Source organism: Schistocerca nitens, chromosome 2, assembly GCF_023898315.1.
Source record: "Schistocerca nitens isolate TAMUIC-IGC-003100 chromosome 2, iqSchNite1.1, whole genome shotgun sequence".
Taxonomy (NCBI): Eukaryota; Metazoa; Arthropoda; class Insecta; order Orthoptera; family Acrididae; genus Schistocerca; species Schistocerca nitens.
Window position 1 is genome coordinate 58202080 of NC_064615.1, and position 17505 is coordinate 58219584.

Consider the following 17505-nt stretch of genomic DNA (forward strand, 5'->3'; position numbering starts at 1 on the left):
TTGTTAAATATTTATATGTTTGATTCAGTGGGTAAATAATTTGTTTGGTGACTTGTAGTAATAAACCAGTTTGCTGTAGTGACCATTAGATTTCTTTTGTAGTAAGAGGAGACCATTAACATATCCATATTAGGTGTGGTACCCAGCCTTTCAGGCTTACTTGGCCACTCCTAGTAATTTTGTATGACATTGTTTCTCTGAAATTTGCATTATCTTACAACGGACTTCCCTTCCATGTAGGTCACTGGGGATCGAACTTTTAGCATCTTAGGTGTTTGCTAAGAAGCTCAACGAATCACTCAACACTCCTCGAACAATTCTGACCAGTCTGCGTGGTCACAAGAAGGCCAGTTATTGAAGTTTAAGGAAACACAGGCCAACATCAATCAGTGGGAAGTATTGCTTACAGTACAGAAAGAAACGAAAAGGAGCAGCAGTTGAGGAAAAAAATAGTAAAAACTATGATGTGAACGAGAGCAAACCAGTGAAGAGGCGAGAAGAGGAATATTTACGAAACTTAACGGATGGACTTTGTAGTGTTCGAGGCATGCCCACCATTCATCTCCATCCATGAACTGAGCTGGAACAGTAAGGAAAAGTATATCAAGATGCTAATGAAGATGAAATACGAAGACACTTTGTTTCAGTACAAATGTAATCACTGTTCCCGAATTTTTCAAACAGCTTGCATTCCAAAATTTGGATAGAGCAGTTTCAGAGGGCGCTGCTAATGTTGTGGTCACATGCACTAAGAATAAATTTTATTTGTGTTCCTTTTCGTGAGAAAGCAGCCGAAAAATGACGGTTATTCACGAGAGAACGTAAAACATATGAAGATTTTAAGTAAGCATTCATGAACGAGTACAGGTCAAAGGCTAAATAATATCAGGTGAGGTTAGCAATTTATGTGATGGAGACCTAATTAGATACCAGATGGCGAGATCTCATCCAATATTTAAAGAAATGGTTAGATGCAAGAAACACCTAGCTGCGCCATGCAAGTCAACAGAGTTGATTACGATCATTTGATGAAATTGCCTTATCGTGTACGAAATCGACCGCAAGTCGCCGAAGTGGCGTCAACTCGAAAGACTTGCACCAGGTGAACAGTCTACCCGACGGGAGGCCCTAGCCACACGGCATTTCCATCGTGTACGAAAGAAATTACGACAGCAGACAGAAATATGCAAGATGTGAGAATAGTCTAGTAATTACTTCAGGAGCTTGGGGATAATCATCGTCCAGGAGTGAAGGAGCCAGTACACATCGACAGATTCACTTCTAACCAGAAAGATATGAACAGGACAATCAAAATTGAGAACGGGCCATTCACCTCGAAGAAAGGAAATCAGTGAAAGCGCCGGAACTAATACTGGCCAGATGAATGGCGAAACAATTGGAGAAGAGATAACCAGTATAGGGAGAGAAAGAGATTTTTGTGATTGAGCCAGCTGCAAGATAGCACTGAGCCAGGGGTATTAGGTTAACTATATATGCAATTTTTCGTTTGGGTGTTGTTGTTGTGGTCTTCAGTCCTGAGACTGGTTTGATGCAGCTCTCCATGCTACTCTATCCTGTGCAAGCTTCTTCATCTCCCAGTACCTACTGCAACCTACATCCTTCTGAATCTGCTTAGTGTAGTCATCTCTTGGTCTCCCTCTACGATTTTTACCCTCCACGCTGCCCTCCAATGCTAAATTTGTGATCCCTTGATGCCTCAAAACATGTCCTACCAACCGATCCCTTCTTCTAGTCAAGTTGTGCCACAAACTTCTCTTGCCCCCAATCCTATTCAATACCTCCTCATTAGTTACGTGATCTACCCACCTTATCTTCAGCATTCTTCTGTAGCACCACATTTCGAAAGCTTCTATTCTCTTCTTGTCCAAAGTAGTTATCGTCCATGTTTCACTTCCATACATGGCTACACTCCATACAAATACTTTCAGAAACGACTTCCTGACACTTAAATCTATACTCGACGTTAACAAATTTCTCTTCTTCAGAAACGATTTCCTTGCCATTGCCAGTCTACATTTTATATCCTCTCTACTTCGTCCATCATCAGTTATTTTACTCCCTAAATAGCAAAACTCCTTTACTACTTTAAGTGTCTCATTTCCTAATCTAATTCCCTCAGCATCACCCGATTTAATTTGACTACATTCCATTATCCTCGTTTTGCTTTTGTTGATGTTCATCTTATATCCTCCTTTCAAGACACTGTCCATTCCGTTCAACTGCTCTTCCAAGTCCTTTGCTGTCTCTGACAGAATTACAATGTCATCGGCGAACCTCAAAGTTTTTACTTCTTCTCCATGAATTTTAATACCTACTCCGAATTTTTCTTTTGTTTCCTTTACTGCTTGCTCAATATACAGATTGAATAACATCGAGGAGAGGCTACAACCCTGTCTCACTCCTTTCCCAACCACTGCTTCCCTTTCATGCCCCTTGACTCTTATAACTGCCATCTGGTTTCTGTACAAATTGTAAATAGCCTTTCGCTCCCTGTTTGGGTACGGAGGTCTAATGAGAGTAGGATGTGTAAATTTGTTGTGTGTTTCACTGTACTTTTAGCAGGATTGACACCTGAGGTACTGGAAGAAACCCATACGGAAATTGAGAGATATGTGTTACAAAAGGTGAGACTTCTAGGTACGGCAATAAAGGACAACTACGGAAACGGTGGATAGAAAAATAATTGCTATACCAACCATTAAAATCACGAAACTCCAAGATGTGTAAGCAGCTGCAGCACCAAAGCAAGGCCGGCCGGAGTGACCGTGCGGTTCAAGGCGCTACAGTCTGGAGCCGAGCGACCGCTACGGTCGTATGTTCGAATCCTGCCTCGGGCATGGATGTGTGTGATGTCCTTAGGTTAGTTAGGTTTAATTAGTTGTAAGTTCTAGGCGACTGATGACCTCAGAAGTTAAGTCGCATAGTGCTCAGAGCCATTTGAACCATTTGAACCAAAGCAAGGTAAGGAGTTAAGAATGATGTAATATAATAAAATAATCTGTGGGGTAAAGGAACTATGTTGTACAGTATTTTTAGTGTTAACAGTGAACAATATTATGTGTATGCTTGGTACGTTTCCGTAAAAATCAGTAGTTATGATAGGTGAAATAGCAACGGTAAGAGTAAATGAAGAGGCAGAAGAGCAGCAAACAAAAATTGATAATCAAGGATGAAACGACGATGAACAAAAAGATCGAGAGGGTAGTACTGACAGTGCGAGCAGAATGCGTACGTCAGATGCATTGGTGCAGTAGTTGGTTGCGATTTAGAAGGAAATAGGGAGGTGTTCGCAACAGTATCAGTGGACATCTCAGGTGTAATAGTGTACTGCAGGAGTGAATGAATAACCACATATGAACTAACTCAAAATACAAACAAACAGATCCAGCCTGTGCTTTACAGCAATAAATGTAAGAACATATTTAATGAATAAGGCATCAGTATTGTGCAATAGTCCTGCACAATTCTGTTTGTGGTTAATTTGTAAGTAGATAAATTGTGATGGAAATTATGTCTGAGAAAAAGAAGTAAGTATTCAGAATAATTATAAAGTATAGAATTTTAGAGTGAATTTTGTACATAAATGTTGAATTCTAATTTTCACATATTAACTGTAGGAAAAAGTAATATCCTATGCTGAAGCATTATAACTTTCTATTTGATTATTTGTTGATAATGTATTTTTGTAACACTGTTCACTGTTGTCTGAGTCATGCATCAAGAAGAGACTTGAGCTAGAGAGACAGTAGGGACTAGATAATCACCTCAGGGAACGAAGCGTCTGACACGATGGAGCTGCCAGATACACCGTACAAGAAAGAACTGCACTCTTCCTAGAATCTACAAGTAGTGCAAATTGATGTTTATGCACATAACCAAGTATGTCGGCTTTTGCTGCATTGGTAAATACGACTGTCAACTCAAGACGCACTGCTTTGACTTTAACATAACGCACTCAAGGAAGACACTGTAAACAAACATAGCGTTGTACCTAGCAACTACACAGACTGAATGGCACAAACAAGGATCGTTGTGGAAACTTTTCAGAATACGATACCTCGTAAACGACTCTCACTAGAATCCTGAAACAAACATAATTCAGATCCTGATTTATCCTACTTTTAGTTTGTTAATCTCAGTAGGCAGTAATGCATATAAAAAGGGTATTTTTGCAAAAAAGATACACTTCGAACTATTATTACAATATGTTAATTGGCTAGTAATACGTGCCCCTGACCATCAACCCTTTCTGTGAAAACTGCACATCACTTGCAATTTCCATTCCCGGAATATTTGCGATGTAGGTCTTAGAATGATAGTGACTATTCAAAAGTAACTTTTTTCAGCAAGAGAAATTCTGAACTAATCTGTAATCCGACAGTAAATGAGTGATAATATTAGAAAATCCATTTTTTATAAAGTAAACGAGTTTGAATGAAGAATGATCTTCAAGGGTAATAACAGTAAAAAGCGTGAATGAAATTGGTGAGTTGGTGCTTCCATTAAACGTGGTGTTCGATGAAATAAAATTTACCTCTACATTAGCAATTAGCTAGAATGTGTCAATGCAGTACATGGTTGGATGCATCTTTTGCAAAGATTCTTTTAACTTAGCTAAAAACCTGTGTCATTACGACCAAGCAAATCCAGTGCTAGATGAATGAAAATTTCCTTGATGTACCTCCACTCTGACAAGTCTTGACGTAACTAAATTGTCACTAATTTTGAAACGAGGAGGAATGGTGTTGCGTGACTGTTTTTTTGTCAAAGCTGCCACACACCATAATCATATTGAATTAGATTGATAAATACATGTAATTTAAATTAATCACCATCGAGAAATAGAAGTATGGTGTTGACAAAGTTGACATCAATGATTGCCGCATCTAACTGCTAAAATTCTGTGTTAATGTCTTCTTCTGGAAGATTACTTAAAGGGGTAGTTGAGAGTTTTATTGAAAGAATGTTAAGCAACTCCTAAGAGCAGTGAGGAGAAGGCCAGCGTTGGGCCATTAGTGCCGAGTGGACCGAGGGTGCTTTTCAAAAGGCATGTGCCGCCACCACCAGCGGAAAGGAGAAGTGAGGTAGTAAACCACCTTGTCCAGTGTATTGTACGTGAGCAGGGCCCACAGGGCAGGCGCCATCGACACCTTCTTGAATGGCGACAGTGTTTGTGCCCTACGTGACGGAACCCCACAGAGTAATATGCTGAACTGAGGAATTTACTGCAAAGTGATGCCTCCGAATTTTATTTGTAAGAACTCTTAAAGAATTTTAAATAAAACAGTCTGCATTTTTATTCTTCACGTCTACATATCTTCAGCCCTCGCCTTGTAGGGAAGCAGCCTACTCACGCCGTAGCACATTCACATCAGTCTTTCCATTGTGTGCCAGCCAGTCCGCTGTAACTAGCTCTGACGTCATAAATGTTGCGCAATACTTTAAAAATCAAGCAAATAACCTAAAACATTTCTAGCATGTCAGGAGTAATACTAAATTAATATGTGTTGAATATCAGTTCGATAACTTTAACAATTTTCGAAATTTGGACGTTTTTCTGTAAAAATCATTGGCGCAACAGAAAAGAGCTAGAGAGTTAAAAATTTATAATTAGATTCATTTTTCATAATTATTTAATAAAAACAGTCTTCTGGATCTCACAAATTAAGATTTTAGTGGAAATTCATGATTTTCTGGTTTTGGTCTTAAAACTTAAGGAAGCAAGATAGATTAAGTAGGCTAATAAATAAGGCTAGGATGTTTATATTTAAGTAGAATGGAGATCCGCTATCACCATAAGGATGTGAGAAGTTTCATTTGAATACCTATAAAACTATAGCGATAGCGTATCTCCAAAGGGCCAGTTCAGAGCTCGTCTACTGCGTGCAGTGTAATTAAATTAATTCTCTCGCCCAAAATATTTAACTTAGCCACGTCAAACTTTTATTATGATTACTTACCTGTGTGTTGAATGCACATTTAAATTAAGAGCTTCATCGGCCATCAGCAAAAGAAGCTATGATTTATTCGATAACTTAATGTGGTGCATTACTAGCCCAGCGGCTAGTCGGGAGAGCCGATTTGATCAGGCGTTCCCTTAGCCGTCCGCACCGCAGCTTTATATATAAGAACGCTGCGAGAGGAAGCAAGGCCCCAGTTCTCTCCAGACGCTGATTAGCACACCATTTGTGTCGGGAGTCGCGTCGCGTCGGTATCACTGCTACAAACAGCCTCGGATGCCATATTAAGTTACTCGAGATACGCGTAACCATGAAATCGTTTGCGAGTGAAGTGTTAATTCTGGATTGACTTTAATTATCGATCTTCAGTTTGCGTATTGTCATATTTTCACGTGCCACCGCGGGACAAACATTCTACCATTATTTAGCGTGGCGTTTGATGAACCTAATCATCAAATTGTGGCGAGCATTCATTTAAACATTTAATTTGGACAGTTGTAGTGGCATCAGCGCATTAGACTCTGAACTGCTCTGTTAGTTAGATTGTGTGGATTCTTTTGTTTTCATCTGTGACTTTCAGAATACAGAACGTTTTTTTTTTCACGACCGTTTTTGATTATAAATCCCAGACAATCTCCTAATTCCTCAGAGCTATAAGCTGTAACTATAAGTGTATTCTCAGATGAAGTGGGCACTAGGAATTATAATTACAGGCTTCACGTTTTGCTAATCACTTTCTGGTAGCCAATATTGTAGTCAGAGAGCCAGTGTTGAGAACGGCAAAAGACAGCATAAATAATGAAACATTTTTAAACAACATTATTCCACCTGCCGCCCCACATATGGATAATCGGCCAGGAAATGCAGTGTTTCTCCATTCAAACATTTAATATACAACAACCATAATTCCACCCGCCGCCCCACAGCCTCTAGAGGGCTCCGAATTGTAGCGTGTAACATGGCAGTGTGTGGGTTAACTACATCGCTGCTTACAGTAGTCGAGATTCGAATTCGAAGACTTCGTACACACGTGGAAAACCCTGTCTTTCAACTCGACAGTGACAGGCTACACACAAGTGCAGCACATGTTCAACAGTCTGACAACCTGGGTTCACTGTCATCGATTATCCTCCATACAGTCCCGTGTTGACACCATCCGATTTTAATCTGTTTTCAAAACTTAAAGAATTCCTTCGAGAACTTCATTTTGATAGTAATGAACTGGTGCAGGCAGAGTTGAGGTTGTGGCTCAGTCAACAAAATCAAACGTTTTACAGTGACACTATCAGCAACTTGATCTCTTGTTGGGAGAAATGTATTCCTAGCCAAGATACTTGTGTTGAGAAATAAATATGTAGACATGGAGAGTAAAATGTTGCATATTAATAACAAATGTTATTCACAATGTTAATAGCGTTTGTTTACATTTAAAAAGCACTTAAGAGCTTTCACATAAAACAATCTGAAGTATTACTTTTCACTATGCCCTCGTAAGAGACAAAAGAGTTAATATAAATAATTGCTAGAGCGGGAGAAAGGAACTCATGTGTGTGTGTGTGTGTGTGTGTGTGTGTGTGTGTGTGTGTGTGTGTATGTGTGTGTGTGTGTGGAAGAGGCTTCATTGGATGGCACGCGAAATGAGACAGTGGGAGTCAGATGTTGCCTGTTTTCTGGCTCCAACACCCAAAATCCCAATTATTGGTTAACTGTATTGAAACTGATTTGGTTGAGAGACTGCTGCCTTATTGCAACGTATGTGATTGGTCAGCGCTTGAAAGAGCCAAAATTATTTGCGATCAAAATTGAGCAAAAGGCACACACTCACAAATGAAGAGTAAAAATACAGTTCTTGCTGGGAGCATTCAGTAGAGAACACTTTGATCCCATGACGCGGTAGAAGGATTTCGATTCCAGGCATTGAGGGACAGCAGCCTTCGATGCAGGATAAATAAGTTAAGAGTTTTGCAGCTGCCGCAGCAGTCACTCACTGCCACTGGCGAACAACAGCACGTTTGCAGACTGAGTTGTAGGAGGTACGCAATGACTTCAGGTTAAGGTGAGGACTTCTACTTTTAAATTTGAAGCACGCTTATTAGCAATTGCAGGTTCATCATGCGCCGCCGGTCGTTGTGACCGAGCGGTTCCAGGCGCTTCAGTCCGGAACCGCGCTGCTGCTACTGTCGCAGGTTCGAACCCTGCATCGGGCATGGATGTGTGTGATGTTCTTAGGTTAGGTAGGTTTAAGTAGTTCTACGTCTAGGGGACTGATGACCTCAGATGTTAAGTCCCATAGTGCTTAGAGCCATTTGAAGCATCATCAAGCGCCCTACCAAGATAGTATTTGCATGTGTGATTCTTTCTGTTGTTTTTTTTCCTTCCTTCCTGAGTAATAATCGGCCATCACTGTGTGGCTTCTGTTAACGTATTTACATCCCCAAATACTGTGCTGATTTTAATTCGTTCTAGATACGTCATTCGACCTTAGTCAAGATGACTTTTAACCTGTGTTGATATTTCATGCCCGTAACTGTTCTCTGTCATTTATGTACTTCACGTTTAGTTTGTCCGCAGTTCGTGGTCAAGTGGCTAGTGTTGCTGCCTCTGGATCACGAGGTGCCGGCTTCGATTCCCGGCATGGTTGGGGAATTTCTCTGTCCGGGGACTGGGTGTTTGTGTTGACCTCATCATTTCATCACCATCATAATCATTCGTGACAGTGGCTAGATTAGATTGTGAAAAAATGGGATTGTATAAAAATTGGGACTTTGTCCGGGCGTTGATGACTGCTCAGCTGAGCGCGCCACATACCAAACAAACAAAACGTTTAGTTTGAAGTTGACAGGGGCTTGTAGTAAATGGGGCTTTAGCGTCACCACTTGTTTCTTTCAGTGGTTTGATGAACGCCTATTTTTATCATCTTTTTGAGTTACAGCTCCCATGTGTCATTTATGCTAGGGAACCCTTGTTGAATTAATTCACTTTGTTAAATTACTTGTTGTGTGACACTTGTAACTAAATTGCCATGATCATATGGGCAGCAATTTGGTTATTGGTAAGGTCACTCGCCGGCCGGAGTGGCCGAGAGGTTCTAGGTGCTACAGTCTGGAACGCGCGACCGCTACGGTCGCAGGTTTGAATCCTGCGTCGGGCATGGATGTGTGTGATGTCCTTAGGTTAGTTAGGTTTAATTAGTTCTAAGTTCTAGGGGACTGATGACCACAGCAGTTAAGTCCCATAGTGCTCAGAGCCATTTGAACCATTTTAAGGTCACTCGGCACAGGTCGTGGCGACATCCACAGGGTTATGTTAATTCCTCTGCTTTAACCTCGCACTGTCATGCAGAGGACTCAGACTCGATTCCCGGCGCTACCGATGGTAGAAGGGCTGGTGCAGGGCGCACTCAGCATTGTGATGCCAACTGAGCGGCTAGTTCACTGAGTATCAGCGGTTCCACGGTATGGGAAGTTGGTAAAACAGCCACGAGTGCGGTGTGTGCATTGTGTATTAAACTGGGGACCTACAAACGACGGAGAGGCTTCGTCCTGCCAGTGGTTCACAACCCCACAACAGGCCACAGCGCTCCACCTACCACACCGTCGCGCCACGACGAACCCAGGGTTATTGTACGGTTCGGCCCCCAGTGGACCACCACCCTCTCCCCCCATACCCCCTCCCTCTCCCTCCCCCATACCCTGCTCCCTCCCCTACCCCTGGGAACGTCTCATACGAGACGAGTGTAACCCCAGATGTTTGGGTCATAGAGTAATGATGGTTTACGCGTACGTGGCGACGGTGTTTGCGCAGCTATCGCCGACATAGTGTAACTGAGGCGGAATAAGGGGAACGAGCCCTCATTCACATAGGCAGATGGAAAACCGCCTTAGAAACCATCCACAGGCTGCCCGCCACACTGGACCTCGACACCAATTCGTCGGGCGGATTCGTGCCGGGGACCGGCACATCTTCCCGCTGGAGAAGGAGCACGTTAGACTTTGCGGCTAGCCCGGCGGGCTACGACGAGTACGGTGAGCTGACCACATGCTCTTCCATTCCCCATTCGGATGACGTCGTGAGGTAGTGGATGATTACAGAAGCCGGTGGAGCGGTGACCCTTCGCGGCCTGGGCAAGGAGCTCGAGAAGGAACATTGACCGGGAAGAGGACGAGAGAGATAAAATATAGCAGCTAATTGGGTCACAGAGTAATGATGGTGTACGCGTACGTGGCGACAGTGTTTGCGCAGCTATCGCCGACATAGTGTAACTGAGGCGGAATAAGGGGAACGAGCCCTCATTCACCAGGAGTTGGAAGAGCAGTTGAATGGAACGGACAGTGTCTTGAAAGGAGGATATAAGATGAACATCAACAAAAGCAAAACGAGGATAATGGAATGTAGTCGAATTAAATCGGGTGATGCTGAGGGAATTAGATTAGGAAATGAGACACTTAAAGTAGTGTAGGAGTTTTGCTATTTGGGGAGCAAAATAACTGATAATGGTCGAAGTAGAGAGGATATAAAATGTAGACTGGCAATGGCAAGGAAAGCTTTTCTGAAGAAGAGAAATTTGTTAACATCGAGTATAGATTTAAGTGTCAGGAAGTCATTTCTGAAAGTATTTGTATGGAGTGTAGCCATGTATGGAAGTGAAACATGGACGATAAATAGTTTGGACAAGAAGAGAATAGAAGCATTCGAAATGTGGTGCTACAGAAGAATGGTGAAAATTAGATGGGTAGATCACATAACTAATGAGGAAGTATTGAACAGGATTGGGGAGAAGAGAAGTTTGTGGCACAACTTGACCAGAAGACGGGATCGGTTGGTAGGACATGTTCTGAGGCATCAAGGGATCACCAATTTAGTATTGGAGGGCAGCGTGGAGGGTAAAAATCGTAGAGGGAGACCAAGAGATGAATACACTAAGCAGATTCAGAAGGATGTAGATTGCAGTAGGTACTAGGAGATGAAGAAGCTTGCACAGGATAGAGTAGCATGGAGAGCTGCATCAAACCAGTTTCAGGACTGAAGACCACAACAACAACAACAATTGGCGAAATCAAGATAAATGCATGATACACATATATGGAAAGGATGGCGCAAAATCGGGAGGTTTGGAAAGAGAGAGAGAGAGAGAGAGAGCGGTGGCGCGATCATATAGGTCGCATCACACTGACAGTAGTATTCGTTCTCTAGTTATTGGCGGCCTGATAGATCGTGCAAGCAATGGCTTCGCTCTCCAGAAGCTGGGACAGTGGGAATGATGGAGGAGCAGAGCTGGAGGTGGGATCTCAGTTTCACTCGGTGTTGGCTCGCATGGCCTCAAATTCTGGATGCGTGGGTCGGCGTCGCAGTCCTTCCTGGTGAACGCGAGGCCGTGGTGAATTGGGCGGGTCAGAGTGGGACCAGCCGCAAAGAGTATGCTGCCCGCCGTTTACCGCCGTAGCAGCGGTCTTGTGGGCGGCGGCTAGCTGAGAGGGAGCCCTACTATCTGGGGAAGGCTGCTCCCACCCCGAAGCCAACTTGCGTTTTCTAGCAGCTTACCGGATTTTATTACGGGGGATGACGTTTTGGAACTTTCCTAGTGGTTAACTTCGTTGTGCTGCACGTTGTGGTCTTAGTGAAAGAAAGTTCGCTGTGCGACAAAGTCTCTTAATCTCTTTAGTGGTTTTAACAGATGCTGCTGTGTATTCTACTCCTTATATTACTGGCCGATGCAGATCCTATTTTCTGGGGCTGCGCAAGCATACTTCAGACAGTTAAATTGTATGCACTGCAACTCAGCGTCAGTTTTGTAATTATGTTTAAAGAACTGTTCTCTTTTAAATTCTGTGGTTCATAAAACAGTTCTGCAATGCGCTCCTCGCTTGAGCTTCGTTTGAATGGGTTCCCGCATCAGGAACTGACACACACAGTGGTTACGGGTACTACAAGCCACACCACAAGTTGGGAAACGGGGCCAAATTTCTAGTACTTTACTGTCGAGTTGAGATTTTCACAAATGTTTTATTCGTATCTTACAGAAACTAGCAGTACGGCATAAACAGCCCTTTAAACACTCCACTAACGGCAATGAAGTAATTTATAGCAATACAACAATTTAATTTAGCAATACAACAATTTAATTTTTTTTAAAAAAGACACAGAAGCTAGCAGTACGGCAATAAACAACCTTTTAGAACACGCCGCTAGCGGCAATCAAGCAATTTACAGCAATACAACAGATTAAAAAACTTTTTTTTTAACACAGAACCTAGCAGTAAGGAAATAAACCAATGCCAATCAAAGTAATTTATAGCAATACAACAATTTAAAAAAAATTTAAAGAACATTAGTAAACAGTCCACTAAAGTAAATACAGAACTTTGTTAATAAGGGACGGTGAGGTAGTGAAGCTTCCAACACCGCCATTTAAAAATTAAACAGGTCTCAGAAAACACACGATTAATGGCAATAAAAGAATTTACAAACTTGGAGGAATTTAAAAAAAAATTAAACAAAAGTGTCCTGGAATATGATTAGAACATAACAGATATGACGGAGCCGTGTAAGGCGGCCACAAATCACCCACCCGGGGATGCTCAGGCTAGACAGCATACTGGCCATTTTAAATACGCCCGTAAACACAATTGGCACTCTCAGACTGGTCACTGCTCCGACTTTTAGCCAGCGAAAACTTGTTATAAGATGGCTTAACTTGCTGACAGAATCAGAGCTAACCTCGTGCAAGGAAACATTACACCACACAGTCCTGAATGAGCGACCACATGATCAACCAATAAGAAGCGTGAATTTACTCATAACCCACAAAAAAATACCGAAACAATTAAACTGCCAAAGCTACACCTCCCATCGGACAATAGCGAGAGGAGGACGAAAGATCGCTGTCTTCAATTGCACCGGTGCCAGGGACAGGAAACCAGGTCGCCGGAGGCCACAAGGCAGAAGAAACGCTGGTTACACAAAATTATTACTTAATGATTAAACCTTCCACGAACTTAACTTGCAGTTATGCTCGAACAGGTAGTACACGACCTCCGATGGAAAGGATCCACACATCCGACAGCGCACGCGTAACCAGCGTACCCAACATGCCACGGTCACGCGACAACACGCTCTGTCACCGGAGTTCGCGTCTTCTCTGCAACGTTGACGGATAGTGACCACTCCTTCATGTTAGGTGTCTCCTTTTAAACTCCAGTGTTGAAACGGAGAGCTTAAAGAAGCTTGTTAACGTCCCACCAAGCCGTAATGAACAGCAACTACTCGTGGAGCGATTCTGTATACAACCAACACGCGGGGAGCTCTTCCGTCAACTCGACCCGCTCGTTACACACAACCGACATACATCACGTGGCGACTCGGTACAACCGACCACGCCTGCTCCGCGCTGGAGAGCCACACTGTCCTCCCGTGTCCACCACTCTCTCTCTGCGCGCAACGCCCCCACTTCCGCGCCACCACACGAGGTTACAACCGGTCAAAGATCTCACTTCCTCCATAGCAGTTTCCCGGAAGCAAAAACGCAGATATCGATAGCAGAGGGAAAAGACAATCAAGCAGCCACTTAATGACAGACAACATATCAAACAAACATGTCAGGGGAAGAAAAGGAAAACCAATGCAATCTAAACACAAGGTGTAGCACGAGTCGATACAAGGCTCAGGATCATTTGTAAGAAAAATTAGTGAATTAATTCTGCTCTCTTCTAGAGATTAGAGCGCGCACGGAGGCATTCAGACAGTCGTTCTTCCCGCGAACCATACGCGACTGGAACAGGAAAGGGAGGTAATGACAGTGGCACGTAAAGTGCCCTCCGCCACACACCGTTGGGTGGCTTGCGGAGTATAAATGTAGATGTAGTATGTATTCTGCTCTCTTCTAGTATGTTGCCGGGAGCTGCCTTTTGCTTGGCACACTAACTTGGAGTGCAGCAAGCCGTAGCTACTGTTTATACAGCGAAGGGGGTCCGCGTGTTACGGGTATTGGCATTTATCTCATATGGAGCTGATTTTTATTAAGCTATTAATTTAGTTTTTGTTTGAACCCCGGTTCGCTCATTATTTAATTGTTAACTTTAGAGTATTACGCTAATTCAACCTGTTATAGCGCGAATAAACTTGCATTCATTTAAATAATTTGGGATCGAAATCAATTTTAAATACCTTTTATAGGTCTTGTCCACTGTTAATATTTCAATTCTTATTCAAGCGCATGTACATTCATTAACTTTCGGACATCTCGGTGTGAAGTTTAGATGTGTGTCCGTTTGTAACATCTGATTTTGTTAGTAATTACTTCGAGTATGCGTGTTTTGCTCCCAGTTTTGAACACATATGTGCCACTACAGATTACTGGGACTTACCTGTATTCAGTTTCAATTTAACTGTTTTTAGAGAAAAGGAATTCTTGTGGTTGATGATAGTATATAAGCTGTAAATTTGATCAGTTCTTATCACACGCAGTTTATTTTATAATTTTGCGTCTCTTAGATGACGCCTCAGATCCTTGGCCAGTCTAGCAAGTGAAGCATACAGATTAGCCGGTGACTGCAGTTGACATTTTTCGTTGTACTGTTAACTTCTACATATTTGTCAAAGAACTTAGTCATTGTAATAAAGTGTATTTAAAATTTGTGTCACGAATTGTTTTCAAACCGTGTTTGCCCAGTCCTTCCATCCCCAAGCCAACCAAGCACCAGGCCGCACCTGAGAAAGTGCTGAATTAGGAGTGATGAACTTGCCCAGTCGATTGAATACGCCATGATCAATGGACACTCAAAAAAAATATACATGTTGTCCGCAGGACATTAACTTACAAATGAAATGATGTGAAAACGTGTATTCACTCGTCGGTAGAACTTGTGTGACAAAATACCGCGAGATCTGAATCCCTAATAACTACGAGACTAACAATCCTTAAACAGTAGTTCACACCACAACGGGTGGATCATGTGTTTAATGTGTTTGTCGTGCAGTATTTGTTTCACTTGTGACGTCAGCGTATAATTGTGGGCGCATGCACTTCACAATTACGATTAGCTTTGTGTAAAGTTACAAATTGGTGAATAATGGAAACGCATTTAGCTTGGACTTTAATTCGGGTGTCATTGTAAAGAGCTGGCGCAGCTCTAGAAGTCACAAAAGTAATACAATAAAAATATTCTTTGGAATATAAGTGAAAATTGGTGTTAAATTGAAAATTACAAAATAATCAAAAATGTCTCTTCATATAACTCGCAACTATGGACGTAGTCATAGAAGACGCAAGTCAGAGGAAGCTTGCATCGGATCGAATCCAGAAAGCAATGAAAGTCCAGCGCCGAGCGAATGCGAGGGCTACGGCCGCGCGAGAATAAAATGCAAAAACGACGTAAAGGGAATACGTAGCTGGCCCATCGAACGCACAGTTGCCAGCAACATTCCAAACTTGTTATTTATGTGTTCTGTAACCCTTATACTACTCCATGTAAACATTTTAGTACAGGATTGATGATTAAATTACATATTAATATCAAACACTAGGTTATGATTATTTTATTACGACATTTTAATGAAAAATCTACGCGGCGGACCGGAACTGCGAACACAGTTTATTTTTGTGGCATTCCAAAATTTTTCACCCTTCAATATAAATAATACTTTTTTAAAAGTACAGTTAATCATTAGATAATGATCCACAAATTGCGAAACTGGTACTTTATATTTTGTGTGTATTTTGTGCAATGATTTCTTAACGATTCGACATATTTGCTGTTTTTTCGCTACACTTGAAATGTTTTCTGTATTTCACATTTTTGCCGGCCACGGTGGTCTCGCGGTTCTAGGCGCGCAGTCCGGAACCGTGAGGCTGCTACGGTCGCAGGTTCGAATCCTGCCTCGTGCATGGATGTGTGTGATGTCCTTAGGTTAGTTAGGTTTAAGTAGTTCTAAGTTCTAGGGGACTAATGACCTGAGAAGTTGAGTCCCATAGTGCTCAGAGCCATTTGAACCATTTCACATTTTTGTAAATTTTTTACGTTACAGGATGCTGCCACTTTGTCAAGTATAGATAATGCATAAGCTCAGCTGCCTATTTATAAATAGTGTGTGTGTGTGTGTGTGTGTGTGTGTGTGTATGTGTAATTGTTAAAATGATAACTTGTGTGGCATCGCAGCGCGCATCACGAGCTTTAGTTAATGTCGTTCATAAACACAATTTTACTAATAAGATTGTTTTCTCGACTGTTCTGCGAGGAGCCATTAGCGCAAATTATTAATTATACGTCACAATTCCTGGCTCATTTTGAAAGTTTACTATCTGTTTCTGTTAGAATGCGCCAGACGCTGTGAAATAGCAGGCATCGTTCAGCGGCGGAATTGACATCTGGGTCGCCCCACGTTAACTGAACAGTAATTACGCGCATGGAAACGTTCGTGAGTGGAGCGTGTGCTGTGGGTGAACATTCCGGTTATTATTAGGCACAGCGGTACTCTGAAGTGTTGCAATCCAAACAGGGGGAGATCGTGATCTGAATATTTATCACAACTACTGCAGGCTATACTACGAATGTGCGCTGAAAAGTAATGCGTCCCGATTTTTATGTGAAAAAGTAAAACTTTGTAAACAAAACAAACGTTATCTACATTCTACATCTTTATTATTCATCTCTACATACTTCTTTCTCAATATAGTGACCCCGGCGACGAACTCGTTTCTGCTGAAGAGAGACCAGTTTGTTAACACTATGGGATGTATCTTGACGGAGCCACAACCTCACCTCTGCTTGCAGCGCTTGGTCACTATCAAAGCGAAGTCCTCGAACGCGTTCCTTAAGTTTTGGAAACGAATGAAAATCGGGTGAGACCAAGTCGGGACTGTACGGGGGATGATCATTGACAGAGAACCCAAGGCCTCGGATTGCTGCAGGTGTCGCAGCGCTCGTGCGCGGTCGGCGTGGTCGCACTGATCAGGCGGGCGCTCCTTGTGTAAGCAAACTCTTCGAATTCGAAACTCGATTGCAGTACTCTGTTTCTCATGCACAGACGTACTTATGTCACACACCACCACGTCATACGCTACGATTCGGAGTCCTCTGCATATATGTAGACGTGAAGAATAAAGACATAGAATGATAACAGCGTTTGTTTCCATTAAAGAGCTTTAAGAGTTTGCTCATAAAAATTCGGAGGAATTACTTTTCTTCACACTCCTGTATCTGGCCTCAAATCTAAAATTGCAGCTTTTTCCATTCCGGTCAGAAATGCGAAAATAGCTATTGAAATGTGCCTATCTGTACCTTTTCTCTCAGTACCCATAACACTGCTTATGTATCCTGAAATCGATTACATGCCCTACCTTTCCTAGCATTTACCCCATCGTATGGAGACCGATATTTGACAAATCTTACTTTATTATTTAACTTTGCGGCCGGATGCCCTTCTTCTTGCCATAGTCATCAGTTAATCTACAAGGGAGAGAAGATGCCACTTGTCTATGAATCGAATGAACTATGTGTTGTGTGTTATTGTATTTTAATTATTTGTG